At 31.8% G+C, this 14,548-nt stretch overlaps 1 protein-coding gene and 1 long non-coding RNA gene across 8 annotated transcripts in view; one reads left to right on the top strand and one right to left on the bottom strand.

Moving 5' to 3' along the window:
- SOX5 (SRY-box transcription factor 5) overlaps positions 1–14,548 on the top strand; it is a 1,300,541-nt gene that overhangs the window by 766,786 nt on the left and 519,207 nt on the right. The gene's annotated exons all lie outside the window — the stretch shown is intronic.
- LOC103099252 (uncharacterized) lies at positions 9,275–12,118 on the bottom strand. Its single transcript, XR_472621.3, has 3 exons — positions 12,010–12,118; positions 10,413–10,522; positions 9,275–9,496 (listed from the first exon to the last, which is right to left on the bottom strand). It is a non-coding gene; the product is annotated as an uncharacterized LOC103099252 (long non-coding RNA).

The raw sequence follows: 14,548 nt of genomic DNA, 5'->3' as shown, positions 1-14,548 counted from the left end.
CCACAAAAGCCTTTGCAATCAGCTTAAATCCCTTCTAGATCTCGGCCCAACTCAGAATTCCGTGAGATTACAAAGCATTTTGGGGAAGTGGAGCAAGGGCTTGTGGGGATTGAAGTCCAGAGTTTGAGTCTATTTATATATTCCCCTGTTTGATCATTATTGGGGAGACAAGTTTCCCCAAAAAGGATCATGAAAATATTATCAACTTAAACATTACAGTAATTTGAGTTTAAGAGAAAAAAAAAACAATAATTGCTGAACGTATTGACAAAAAGCCAGTTAGGGGGCAGTCCACTTTGACATGAAAGTATACATACAAATAAATGTTCAATCCACTACACCCAAAGTTCATTTTTGTGCAGCTTGTGGTCTGGAGGCATCTTCATTATGTCTTCTCCAACAGTTCAGTTTCTGGATTCAAAGAGGTAGCATCTTCTTTACCTAAAATTCTTCTCAAAAGGAATTTAAACTTTGCAATTTAAAATAATAATATTTTTTACAGGTAGAAGGTAATGGTTTATACATACATATATATGTATGTATACAAATTTTGAAAGCCAAAAAATCTACATATCACAAGAGGCATAAAAAGAAAAAAAAGATGTAAGAAGTGTGTAGTATGTTAATGAGAGAGAATCAAATTCATAAGAGTACAAAGAAAATGAGCAACTTTTAGAAAAGGGTAAAACAAATGAACAGTTCTTAAATTATGAGTTTAGAAACAGGCTGAAGAGGAAGAAGGATTTTGAAACAAAGTCTTATTGCTTTAATATAATATGAGTTAAAAGGTGTATAATTGTGGTTCAATGAATTAATTAATTAACAAAATATTAATCATTTTATATAAATTTCATTGTTGGGCAGGGAGCACCAAGATGACAAAATGGACAGAGTAAGAGGTTTGGAGGCAGGAAGATATGTCTTTGATGCCATCCTTATTTCCTATTCTTTTTTAAAATTATAATACATTTTAATATTTTTTTCTGAATTATATGTTGATACAGTTTTAAAGTATTTGACTTCTGACATTTTGCAATTGATTTTCTCTTTCCTTCCCACCACTCCCTTCCTCCACAGGTAATATGATATAGGTTTTACTTATAAAATACATATTTGAATATTTGTCATTTTGTGAAATACAACACATATGACTTATGCTAGAGAAAAGTTCATGGAGGAAATAAAGTAAAGAATAGTATTTTAATTTGCATTTGGACTTTGTTCATTTTATTTATCTTTTGAATAATTTCAAATTTTCTTGGTCTATCTATGGTCTCTAGATAATCTGTAGAATATATCACTTTGTTCTTTTTTTCCACTGGAATATTTGGTTTACTTTCCCATGAAGCATAATGCTTATTCTATATTGTGGCCTCTTTTGGAAGCTTATGAAGGTTTTTTATTTTTTATGTTAATCTTATCCCTAGGTATTGGGTGGATGTGGTGATAGCAGTGGTGTTTTCTTTGAGCACTAGATTGACCTAGTCCTTTTCTCTTGGATTTTTTGTCTTTTAGAGTGTTTACATTCCAGTCTCTAGATACACATGTATACAATGCATATATATCCATACACAGGTATGTGTGTGTTTACACACACATACATACAGCCTTTTCCCACTCTCAAAGCCCTTCTGCACTGAAATTTTCTCTTGAATGGTTTTCCAGACTGAACAGCCTCAGCCATATCAAAATGGGAATTATGGGAGTTTAGCCAGCCCTCATCCTGTGAAAATTCCATTGAAAGTGGATTGACTACAGATGGGAGTTTATAATTCCATTTCTTTTTGCTACATAAATTATTTTCCTTAAATTGGTCCACAGTGTTTCCAACTACCTTCCACATTCCCTCCCCTGGTCCAACCTACATTTAAATCACTTTTCTTTGAGTGGTTAGACAAGTTCAATGCTTTGAACTTGGGCATTCACTACCCTGGAGATTTGAGTAGGGGCCATGATATCTGAATCCTGAAACAGAAACCTATCAGGTTCTTTGTACTGACTTACACCTGTCATGTGAGATAGGTAAGGTTTTGGTGTATTAAATGGGAAATTGATTATTTCAGCTGCTACTATTTCATAGTGTCTATCTTTTGTAATATGTCTTCCTTCTTATAATATTGGTAAAGTTTTCATTTCTGTCAATATGGTAAAATTTGTGGGGTTTTTCCCATTTGAGTTTGGAGATGTTATTCTGAGAACTACTCAACCAGCTTGCCATTCATATATACTTCTTAAGTTATTTTCCTAAAATCAATGTAAAAGAAAGGTTTCTAGATGAGTAACATTCATCTTGTCAACCCTGAGTTGCCTTCCTCATGTTTCTACAGATGTTAATGGTTCTGACTCCTGGAAGTGTTTATCCTATGTGCGAAAGTTATATACAGCGAGATTTTAGCTCAAAATAAAGGGAAAAAAAATCTGATAATAATTGGAGCTGTACAAAACTGGAATTTGCTATCTTGATGATTTCCCTAGAGGCTAGATAATCAATTGTTAGGTTTATAGTAGACCAGATTCACTATTCATGAAGAATTTGGACTAACCTATTCCTAAGATTATTTTTAAAGTGCAAAATAAAATAATAAAATAAAATTATGATTCTCATATAGCCAGCCCATTTATTTATACACAAGCCTACATCTGCTCACTGACCCATTAACACCCCCCCCCACTTCTTTAAACCTAATAGAGATGGTTTTTGAGAGGAGGCATGGTAGAGTAGATAGAAAACCAGTTTAAGAATTACCCTTTATGCTGTTCAATTACCTATGTCACCTCCTAATACATTATTCTGATCACCTCATTCTGCTACTCAAAGGTGTTCACTGGCTTTCACATTTCCTATTAAATAAAGCATATTTTATCTTAGTATTCAAAACCCTCTGAAATTAGTATCAAAATTATTTTTAAACTATGTATTTCCCTATATATACTCCATTTCAATAAAGGTACTATTTATTATCTTTCCTTGTTTAACTACCTTCTTGCATCTTTATTCAAGTTATCTTATACAGATAAGGAGAGGTATTTATTGCCCAAACTTAGATGTTTCTGGAGAATGCTGTTCATTCAAAGTTTATGTCTTCCTTTTCCAGGAAATCTCCTCTGGCCCCCCTAGGTGAAAATTATATTTCCTTTGTCTGGTTAATAAGAGCCCCTTATCTTGCCCTCTCCTTCATATTTATCACATTTTCTCTTACATAACAATCATTTATATTAGTCCATATCTATTTAAATTCAAAGTTCTTGAGAGTAGAATCTGTGTTATTTATTGGGGGCAAAACTAGAAGGAAAGCAGCTAGAAGAATCAGAATAGGCACCCTGGAGAAGGTAACACTTAAAAGAAGCTTTTGAGGAGGATTCTAAGAGGTAGCAAGAAAAAAGAAGTATATTTTGAAAAAGAAAAATAAACAAAAAAATCAAGGAGGGATAGGAGAAACCATAATGAGTAATGTGCAAGGAGCAAGGAAAAGTCCCATTTGACTGGAATAGACTGTATAAAGGGAAATAATTTACAATATGTCTGAAAACCAGAGACGTTTAGTATTGTGAACAAATTTAAATGTCAAAAAGAAGTATTCTGCATTTTATCCTAGGCTATTGCTACTTCTTGAACAAAGTTGTTAGATGATTAGATATAGGATTTAGTAGTATCAAATCCTCAACAATTTGGAGAATATATTTAAGAAGAATAACTAGGAGTACTACCCAATTTTCATGAACAAAAAGATTCTCAGTTCCTCTGAATCTGAGTTTCTGGGGCCATATAACCCCATTTTTCAAGTTGTGCTTTTCATTTCCTTGTTAATTCTCTGTCTACTCTCTACTACCTTATTCTGTTATTCTAACCTGCAATCTACACTTTTTATGTGTTAAAAACAAATAAGTTGAGTCAATCCTTTTTCTTTCATCTTAAAGCCAAAAATATAGTTGTGGTAGTATTCAAAGTATTGGCCAAGGTCACTAGGACTATTTCCAGCAGTTTTGGAGCAACTGTGCATCTTGTCTATTCTATACTTAGAAGGGTACATTAGTATTACCCTTCAAAATACTGTATGATTTTTAAGTCAAAGATACTTGAAGTACCATGATAATTCTTTTACAGTGATGTATAATTTAGAAGTTTGTCTACCTTAATTATAAATTTTGGATTTTTGTCATTATAAGTAATATATTTTGGGTATATAAAATATATTTTAATAATTAAATTTATTTGAAATATTTAAAGTTTCATACTCCTATAAGAAAATTTACATAGTCAAAATACTTATTTTCTTTATTGTATAAAGTTCTTTTAAAAGAATACCTTTTTTTGATAGGACTTAGAATAAAGATATATCTAAAACAAAAAATAAATGATTTGCAGAGGTAAGGAAATATTATGTTTTCAGATTGAAATTTATATGTGCAATTTCATTGTTGTCATCTCTTATCTTTCTTTTCCCATTTGCATATTTAATGAAAAACTTTTCTTTATAGATATTCATTAACATTGATATTTTGAAAATCCTAATTTAAAAAACATTCAACATTTATTTTTTTAGTTAGAAAATCTATTTACTCATATATTTCAATGATCATATATCAACATTTTTATTTAATAAAAACTACACTATATATAACACCAAATAATACATTTTATTTTCTTCTATATATTTACTTTTCTGTTCTTTTTGTATTATAATACATAGAAGAAAGCATATAGTAATGATGATTTTAGAATGTATTTTCATTTTAGTAGTAGTAGTTTCTCTGCCAACTTTCTCTTGGATCTTAATATGTTCATGTACTTATTTTTCCATATTAATTTTAAACAATTTAATGTAATTTATTCAAATGATAGAATTTTAATTGTTATTACATTTTATCTGTAAGTAACCGGAAAAAGCACAACCATTTTTTCTGTATGTCTTCAAACTAATGTAAACAATGGGAATTTATCTATTAATTTCTTCTCTGATCTTTGCCACAATCATTTTGAAGTTATCTTTGTATGTTTCATAGGCTGTATCATTACTTTTATGAGTATTTTTGTTCTGTCACTGTCTCTTGACTCTTAGTAATGAAATGTAGAAATATTGGTAAATTTTTGTTGGATTAGCTTACATCTGTGCTTTACTGAAGCTATTAATTAACTCTATTATTTATTTTTGTTGCTGTTCACTATCTTAAATTTTTTAAGACATATATTCATTTCATCTGCAAGTAGGGATATTTTAATTGACAATGTTTATCCTTTTTTTATGACTTACTGCTAACATTTCTACAACATGCTAAATAACAGCAAGAAATTTAATTTTAGATATTTCTTTTTAGTGGAAAATTTTATATAGCTTATCCATTGATTATATAACCTCACAGTGTCAAATAATATGTTTTATCAAATTTTTTTAATAGTCCTTACATGAATAAAACTAAATTTTCATATGGAAAAATAAGTGAACATGTCTTATTTATTATCAAAAAGCTTTCTTTTTATCTAATGAAATGATTATATAGTATTTATTTTTTGTTTTGCTGATTTGATTTAGTGCAGTGATTATTGCCCTTTTGTTAAACTGGCTTTTCTCCTCCCATTGACATACCTTAATTAGTCAGGCTGGATATTATTAACCTACAACTATATCAGATTTGAAAAGGTTTTAGTTAGAATAAAAAGTTAATTGAAAATACTAGTCCATGATTTTCTCTCTCACCTTCTCTCTGTTGGTTTTGGATATTGTGATCATATATACCTTGTAAGAAAGACTTTGTTTTGAAATAGAACATATAGTATTAGAGTTACTTGTTATTTAAAGTTTAGAAAAATGTATTTATGAATGTTTCTTGACCAGGTACATTACTGCAAAGTAACTCTTTGATGGTCTGTCTTTTTTTTCCTTATGTGATGAATATATTTGATTCGTTTTTTAATTATTAATTTTATATTTTCAAATCTTTTAGAAGGATTATTTCTGATCTTTTCCTTTAAGTTCATTATAATCTATATTTCAGATGTGTTACATCTGTTTAAAAAAAACAAAACATTTTCCATTACAATTTGAAATTCCTAATTCATTGCTCTGGACCCACCTAGTGACGACTTTTAAATTGCATTCCCTTAATGTGTTTGCTTTATACTACACATACATAAAGTTTTATCTTATGAAAATGTTAACAGAAAACATTTTAAAAAACACTCTATGATCTTCAGGCTCCCTGTTTTCTTTCTGATAGTATTCAAAGTAAAAAAAATAGATAAGCAGTAAATAACTATGGGTTAAATTATAAGAGCTACTGAAAAAACAATATTGTTCTTTTCCATATTTATTCATTTTTCATAAAGTAAATTGATTAATATATGGATGTTCTACTCTAATAGTGTATATTTTAATGGAATTTGCATGACCTTTTTACATATGAAATATTTGTGTTTATTAATATTATTTTAAGCATAAAAATCAAACTTATTGAACATATAGCAAATATACAGCTTTTTATATGCAAAAATTTAAATTAGTATTGAGTAAGAAATATTTTCTAAAACCAATGGTAGAAATTCTAAATTGGTCTATTTCTTGAATAAGTTAATAAAAACCAAGAGATTTGGGACAAGACAAACGTGTTCATTAATTTTATTGAAATTTAACTTGGCACTAAGGCCTTTTTAAGTCACAATTTAATCATTATTTGACTTAATGTTTAAAATCAAATATTCAATTTATTTCAAGTTCTAAATCAACTTAGATGTTTCTCAACTTATGAAAAACAACCAGCAGGTAAATTTTCAGAAAAAAATAGTCTGTTTGGAAATAGATACATAAGCACACATAGAGAAGGGGCAAAATACTACAGTAGATAGTATGCTAGGCTTGAAGTCAGAAAGACCTTCATTCAAGTACATCCTTTGCTACTTATTCATTATGTGAACATGAGCAAAGCTTATAGCTGAGCATCCTTTCCCTCATCTGAAAATGGAGATAATCTCAGTAGTCCCTACTTTGGAGGTTGTTATACATTTGGAATGAGATTATATATAGTGGATCCCACAAGTCATAGTGATTCTGCACTAAGACTTGTGAGAAACACTATATATTTTTGTTAATATGTCTTGGAAATATTTTTAATCTTTTAATTGTTGTTATGGATATAGAAAAAAATATTCTCCAGATTTAAAAGGGTAAAGAGGAAACTAGGTGAGAGAGCCACACCTAGAGATGAGAGGTTTGTTGTTCAAATGTGGCAGCTGATACTTCCTAGCCATATGACCCTGGGCAAATCACAATTCCCATTGTCTCTTACTTTTCTTCTGCCTTCAATCCAATATGAAATATTGATTCTAAGATGGAAAGTATTTTAAAAATAAATTAAATCGATCTATAACTTCTTTATACTACTTTATACTATCTCCAAAAATGAAGATTGCAAACCTACCCATGCCTTGTCACCCATGAAATCATTTTTCCATTTCCTTTTATGAATTATTTTTATGTATTATTTTATTGATACCCTTTGTTTTTATGTTAATTTTATTCTCTGATATCTCTCCCTTTCTTCTTATTTTAATGATTTTTTTAAAAAAGCATTTCAACAAAAGCAACCAATATATCAACCAAGGCTGATGTCTCTAGGCTATGTAGTCCTAATATTCCTACCTTGGCAGAGAAGACAAGGAGGCACATTATTTCTCCTTTCTTCTGTTGGGGCAAACTCAGCCATTTTAATTATAAACATTTAGTTTTCCTTCTTCCCTCCCTGCCTTGTTTTCTTCCTTTCATTCCTTCCTTCCATCCCTCCATTCCTTCCTTTCCTCTATTCCTTCTAATTTTTCCTTCCTCCCTCCCTCCCTCCCTTCCTTCCTTCCTTCCTTCCTTCCTTCCTTCCTTCCTTCCTTCCTTCCTTCCTTCCTTCCTTCCTTCCTTCCTTCCTTCCTTCCTTCCTTCCTTCCTTTCTTCCTTCTTTCCCTCCTTTTCTCCTCCTTCCCTGTTTGCATTGTTCTAGCCATTGTATATTTTCTTGACTCTACTTATTTCAACCTTTATCTTTTCATTTAAGTTTTCTTAAATTTCTCTTGTTTCTTAATATCCATTGTTAACTATAACACAATATTTCATTTCAATTTTCTTTTTCATAATAGTTGGATCAATCCACGGCTCCATCTTCAGTACATTCGTTTCTGGTAAAAAGTCTATTTGATAACAATAGAGAGGTCTTTGATGTAATCTAGATGAGAAATAATACAAACCTAATTCTGTCCTCTCCCTTACAGTCTTAACTCCCCCCCCCACATTGTGATCTTTTCAGCAAATATTTTTATATAACCTCACAATACCTTCCAGTCTATCCTCTTTCTCATTCCAATTATTATCAAAATGATTCAGGACCTTATGTCTAAATGATATGTGGTTCTCTGAAACAATATTCTTATATAGGCATTATAGAATAAGGAATTGAAAACAGAATTACCAATGCTTACTATCCTATTACACATGGCTCGGGAAGATGTTGGTCACAGGATGAATTTGGAATGAAAAAAGTTCTTAGGTGACTTCATAGTATGGGGGATAGTGGAATACAAGTCATGTCTCATTTAATGTTTTCCTCCTTTGACATGTATTCAAGATCCATTTCTTATTTCCTCTTTACTTCAGACTGTTAATATGATAGCTTCCTTTTTGATTGTTTAATTAGTCTTTTTATTTAATTTAAAGCGTATTGTAATTTTGGGGACTTATTTGCTCTTCTTTATAATTAGATGTAGTAATTAGAGTGCCCTTTATTCTAGAGTGCTATTTCCTTTTAGAAGCATTTGCTTACATTTTTGAACCAAGTAAAAATGGGCATCTTTAGCACATGTAGTTGTATTCAGTTTATCACATTCCAGCCTTCCATATGGATTAGCACTAGGGTGATAGTGAGGAATTATTAGTGTTTCCATCTAATGCAACATTTTTAAAAATTGGATAAGATGATTATAATTTTTTCTTAGTAAATTGTGGGTTACCTTTTCAGTAAATCAAAATGATCAGGCACATGTGAACCTCAGACCTTGGCATAGTGTCACTAATGATTTCTACAGAATCATGAAATAAAAGAAAAGTAACATCTTTCAACAAAAAAGTATAAATGTAGGTTTTTTGGAACAAAAGTAAAATACAGTTCATTTTTGCTGAAGAAAAAGGACAACAATGGACAAAGCATTAATGATATAGTTTAAACACAACCAGAAGTGACAAGAGAATAAACACATAGGTTATACAGAAATGGAATATGGATAAGACTCATTCAAGAAGGATTATTTCTCACATTAAACTAATAAATAAGTTTATTTAACTTCAGTGATATTAGTCATATGAAGGATTGTTGTTGTTTTTTACCTATCAAGTCTCTCATCTCATACTTTTTTTTCATCTTGTGGTACTCAAAGAAACTTGTCTTTCTCTAGAACATACACTATGTCCCTAGGTACCCAGTTGCTTATGGCTTGTTTCTTCTCTGATGATTTTGCCTTCTGTCCCTAAAAAACACATTGGACACAGAGATAGTAAGCCTGTTACCTATTTTCCATTTTCCAATATCCTCTCTACTGCTATCACTATGTAATTTATTGGCTTTTAGCAAGGCTATGCTGGTAAATGTTTAACAATTGTCTCTCCAAAAATAACAATCACTACCACAAAAAGCAACCTGTTACCAGTATACACTTTTAAGATTAATAAGTATTATTAACATTTTCTACACCTTTCATAAGCCTAAAAATCAACTAAAATTTAATGACTTCTGAAAGCTGAATACTCACACTGAAAATATTAAAATGAACTTTCTGGAGCTATTATAAACTGGCCCCAGCATACCTCTGCCTCTTGGTTACTTTCTGTCCCTCATCACTTGTTCTCTTGTGAACTTGTGGACTTCAATATACATCTTGATAACTTCCCCCCTCCAAACAAATGAACCATCTCAAGACAATGACCTACATCTTCACTTAACCTCAGCTACCATTCAAGAATGTAATTTAGTCTTAAAATACTCTTGTAACTATGCCATTTCTATAATATGACACTGAAATTTCTTTTTGTTATATTTCCCTTTCCATCCATATATACAAGCTGCATAATGGTAGGCAAGTTAGTTATTATCTCTCATGTTCCCTAATCCATAAAATAGAGATAATATATTATCTCTCTCATTGGGTTATTGTGAGCATAAAATGAGATTATATACATATATATATAATTTTGTAAATAGTTAGGCAATATATATTTTCTCTTACTCAATACTTTCTATTCAATAGTGTTGTCTATTCTATTCTACCTTATTCCTCCCCACTCCCTTTCTTTCAGCAGATGACTTCGCTTAATTTATTAGAAAAATCTAAGCCATTTATCTTATCCATCATTTCTCTTACTCTAAACTTCAAAACTCTTATTTACTTTCATTCATATAGTCCTCTTTCTGTATTTTTCTTATCAATGCCAACCCCTCTGTGTCCTTCTCTCTCTTATAAGCTTCATCCACTGATGATTCCATTAACAATTACTCTCTGTCAAAGAAAAACAAAAAAAAATTAGTCTGTGTCCCATGTTTTATTTTCCTTTTTATCCTATCCCAGTACTGTATCACATAGAAATTACACTTTTTAGAATCAATGGAAATTTCTTCTGAGGAAATCCTGAACAGTCTGCTTTTAGTATGCATCTACCATACTATTTCTGCTGGATTTTTTACTTGAACCCCTTTCTTTGGACATTTACCATCCCTGATCTTCCTAGTTCTCCTTTGCCTTCTTTATTATCTCCACTTATTCTTCCATTCCTCCAACTATTTTATCCTCACTTTTCTGTTGTCTTTTTTTTTTTTTGGTATATTCACTGTCTTGGCAAGTTCCAAGGGAGCTTATTGATTCACAATGCTACATCTGGAGGCAGAATACCTAGGTTCACCCCTTTTCTAATGCTTACTTTCTGTGGAACATTGAGGTCAGTTAATCTTAGCTTTTGTGGAATAAAAATTACTCTTATTCACACACTCCTTTGTGCCAAGTTTTAAAGGAGTTTTTTTAAGACATTCTACAGTTAGATTGTTATGGGGATATTGCTCTATACTCCTAACCTGGACAATTTGAGAAAACTATCATAGATGACACTGGAGGAGTAAAGAAAGTTCAAAAACAAAGAGGGCAAAAGAGAAAACAGGCATAGTAATAGACTCATGAAGGAGAAACAGAGTACAGAGGAGAATGAAGACTAGAAATCTTATACTTTGGAAGAACTGATTCCTGGATTTTAACATTCTGATACATGTAGTGAATGGTGTGAATTGTTTAAATTTCACAGTGGATCTCCCAAAGAAAAGCAGTAACAAATGAATAGAAAATACTACCAGTAACATTAGGGCCCCAGGGCAGATGATGACACTTCTGGCATTTCACTGATTTCATTATAGGTCAATGAAATCTATAATAATTGTAGTCAAGAGATCATTAGCTTCTTGAATGCAGTTTGTTTAGGTTCTAGGTTCAATCTTGAGAATCAACCTGTCTCAATATCCTTTCAATATTCTCTGACCCACTAACTCCCTAATTAAATGAGAGATTTAAATCTTTTGCTTTATACAGCCTCTGCTGAGTTTACCCCTTATTCTTAACTCTCTTCATAGATATTTCACCTACTTCCTGTCACCAAAAAGCAAAACACCTCCCAACAACCCCACCATTTAGCCCAATAAACCCTTCCTAAATAGTTGTCAAACAAATATGTGCAATGTGGAAGAACCTTAGTTATAAATAATAGTAATCAAAGGAATCTTGTACGTTAGCTGACTGTTGTCCATATCAATACCTGCTCCTCTAACATTTGAATTGCTTTACAGAGTATAGTGTAGTATTTTGTGATTGGGCTCCAAAATACAGCTCGAGAACCAAGGCTCACTATATGGATAAGTATGTTAAGCCTAAATGATGCACTATGTACACTTGGAGCCTAGCAATGATCTCTGTGATAGGGTTCATCAGGCACCATCATTACCTACCCTACTAAGGAATGCTGTTGCTCCCTAGTGCTGGAGTGAATGCTGTCCCTTTGCACAAGGTTGGAGTGTTACTGCCAGAACTACTGTTGATACCAACTTTCTGACTGTTTAGAATCTTGAGATTATAGGAATGTCTTTCCCTGACAGTTCTAAAACTAAAATTCTTTTAGAGAGCCCAATTCCCTAATCACTGAACCTCAAAACAGTTATGTGACTTGAACAAATAATGTTGTTGTTCAGTAATTCAGTTGTGTCCAACTCTTTGTGACCCCAGGCACTTCAGCACCCCAGACCTTCTGTCCTCCACTATCTCTCAAAGTCTTTCCAAGTTAATGTTCATGTTTTCATGACAATATCTATCTATCTCATTCTCTCCCCTCCCCTTATCCTTTTGTCTTCATTCTTTCCCAACATCAGGGTCTTTTCTAATGAATCCTGTCTTCTCATTATGCACCCAATTTGACCTTCCATTGAGTAGACTAAATTAATTTCTTTATTTAATGACTGATTTGATCTCCCTAGTTTACAAAGGGTTTCCAAAAGTCTTTTCCAGCACCACAATTCAAAAGCATAGATCCTGTGGCACCTTAAAGTCCAACTCTCATAGCCGTATATTACTACTGGGAAAAAAAACAAAAAAACATGGCTTTCACTATATAGACCTTGGTTGGCAAGGTGATGTCTCTGTTTTTTAATATCCTGTCCAGATTTACATTGCTCTCCTTCTAAGGAACAAGTATCTTTTAATTCCATGGCTGCAAGTTAACATTGGCAATGATCTTAGAGTCAAAGAATATAAAATCGGACACTATTTCCATTTCTTCAACAAATAATATTTTCTAATATTTATTAACTTGAGGGCATAATTCTTTAAGAAGGAAAGCAATTCACACCTGTTGCTTATTGCCCACCAATAGCAAACTTTCGGAATCATGGCTGGTTGAGGCTATATCTTCCTAAGGCCAAAATAATTTGCCAGAAAAAAATTTAATCAGGCTTCAAATCACTCAGAGGTCTCCTTTCTCCATATTTCCCTTTTTTCTTTTGTCTAAACAAAAGCAGTTTACAAAAGGTGATTTCCTTAATCATAACATAGAAAGGGTTTTCAGCAAGGATACAGCATTGATTTAGTTAATTTAGTTCCTTGACAGCATTGGCAAAGGAGGCATACAATGAACAAACCTAAGAGAGGGACCCTCATGCTGGCATCTGTACTTATGCTACTAGGAATTCAGGGCAACTAGGTGTTTCAGTGAATAGAGTGCCAAGACTGGAGTTAAGAAGAGTCATCTTCTACATTCGAATCTGACCTCAGACACTCTGCTGTTTGACCCTGGGCAAGTCACTTAACCCTTTTAGTTTCAGTTTCCTTCTTTATAAAATGACCTGGAGAAGGAAATGGCAAACCACTTCAGTGTCTTTGCCATCCCCCCCAGAAACATCACTGTATTTCTGTCTGGTGTCAAGAAATGAAAAACACTAGTTTCTAAAGAATTTAAATTAAATGCAGCCAGCACTACTATTAAATACTAGCACTACAAAGAATTAGACATGACTGAAAATGACTATGCATGGACACCAGAAATTTATCTAAATGATTTGAACATTAAATTCCTGACCAAATAATACTTGAGGACAATTTCAATACATTTTAAATGTAAAAAACCCAAAATAGTAGTTATATTATGTGACGACAAATTTTACCCTCATGATAAAGGCCTTTAATTACGTAGACTCTACAGATCCCTTTTACCTATCCTGTCTTACACATTCAGTATCATAACATGAATTTTAAATATTTATGTGTCAAATATTAGGAAATACTTTAAAAAGTAAATAAAAACAATAAAGAATATATAACATTACATTCTCAAATTTGGAAACTGAATTAACAACTATGAACTTAATACAAGGTCCAATTATCATAGGTGTGTATACATCTATATCTAATGTATTACATATACATATAATTTTACTATATTTCCTATTAAAATGAACCATTCTCATCTGAAACTTAATGGAACTTAATGTATCTTTCCCATCAATCTTACCCCAGTTCCCAATGTCCTAATGAAAACTTTTAGATGTTTCATCCCCTCCATACTCACAGTTCAGTTCAACAAACATTTTCCCCAACGATTTCTATTTCTAGTTATCAACTCTTACTGATAATTGCATCAGGTTGCTTCTGAGATCCTTCCATTTCTTGATCTTCTCACATTATCACCTTTTTTGGAGGGGGTGATATTAATTTACTTCACAACTAGAAAGCAAAATGTTTTCTAAACTAATTTACCTGTTTTATAAGAATGTACTTTGTAGTTGATTTGTGAGTTTTCACTTGTCCAATATGACAAATAATATTTATGAATATCTCATGGAAGATGCTTAATAAAAATTGAATAAATAATGACACATTATAGTAATTTTTATCCTCTATCTTCTTCTACCTGCCCATTATGCACAAGTTTAATTTTCTAAAACCTTTCTTTTTGTTTTTTGAATCTTAAGAAGCTAGAATGACCTCACCCCATTGTTT

Source organism: Monodelphis domestica, chromosome 5 (assembly GCF_027887165.1).
Source record: "Monodelphis domestica isolate mMonDom1 chromosome 5, mMonDom1.pri, whole genome shotgun sequence".
Lineage (NCBI taxonomy): Eukaryota > Metazoa > Chordata > Mammalia > Didelphimorphia > Didelphidae > Monodelphis > Monodelphis domestica.
Note: the sequence above shows the minus strand (reverse complement) of the source record. Positions and strands in the feature narration are given on the sequence as shown.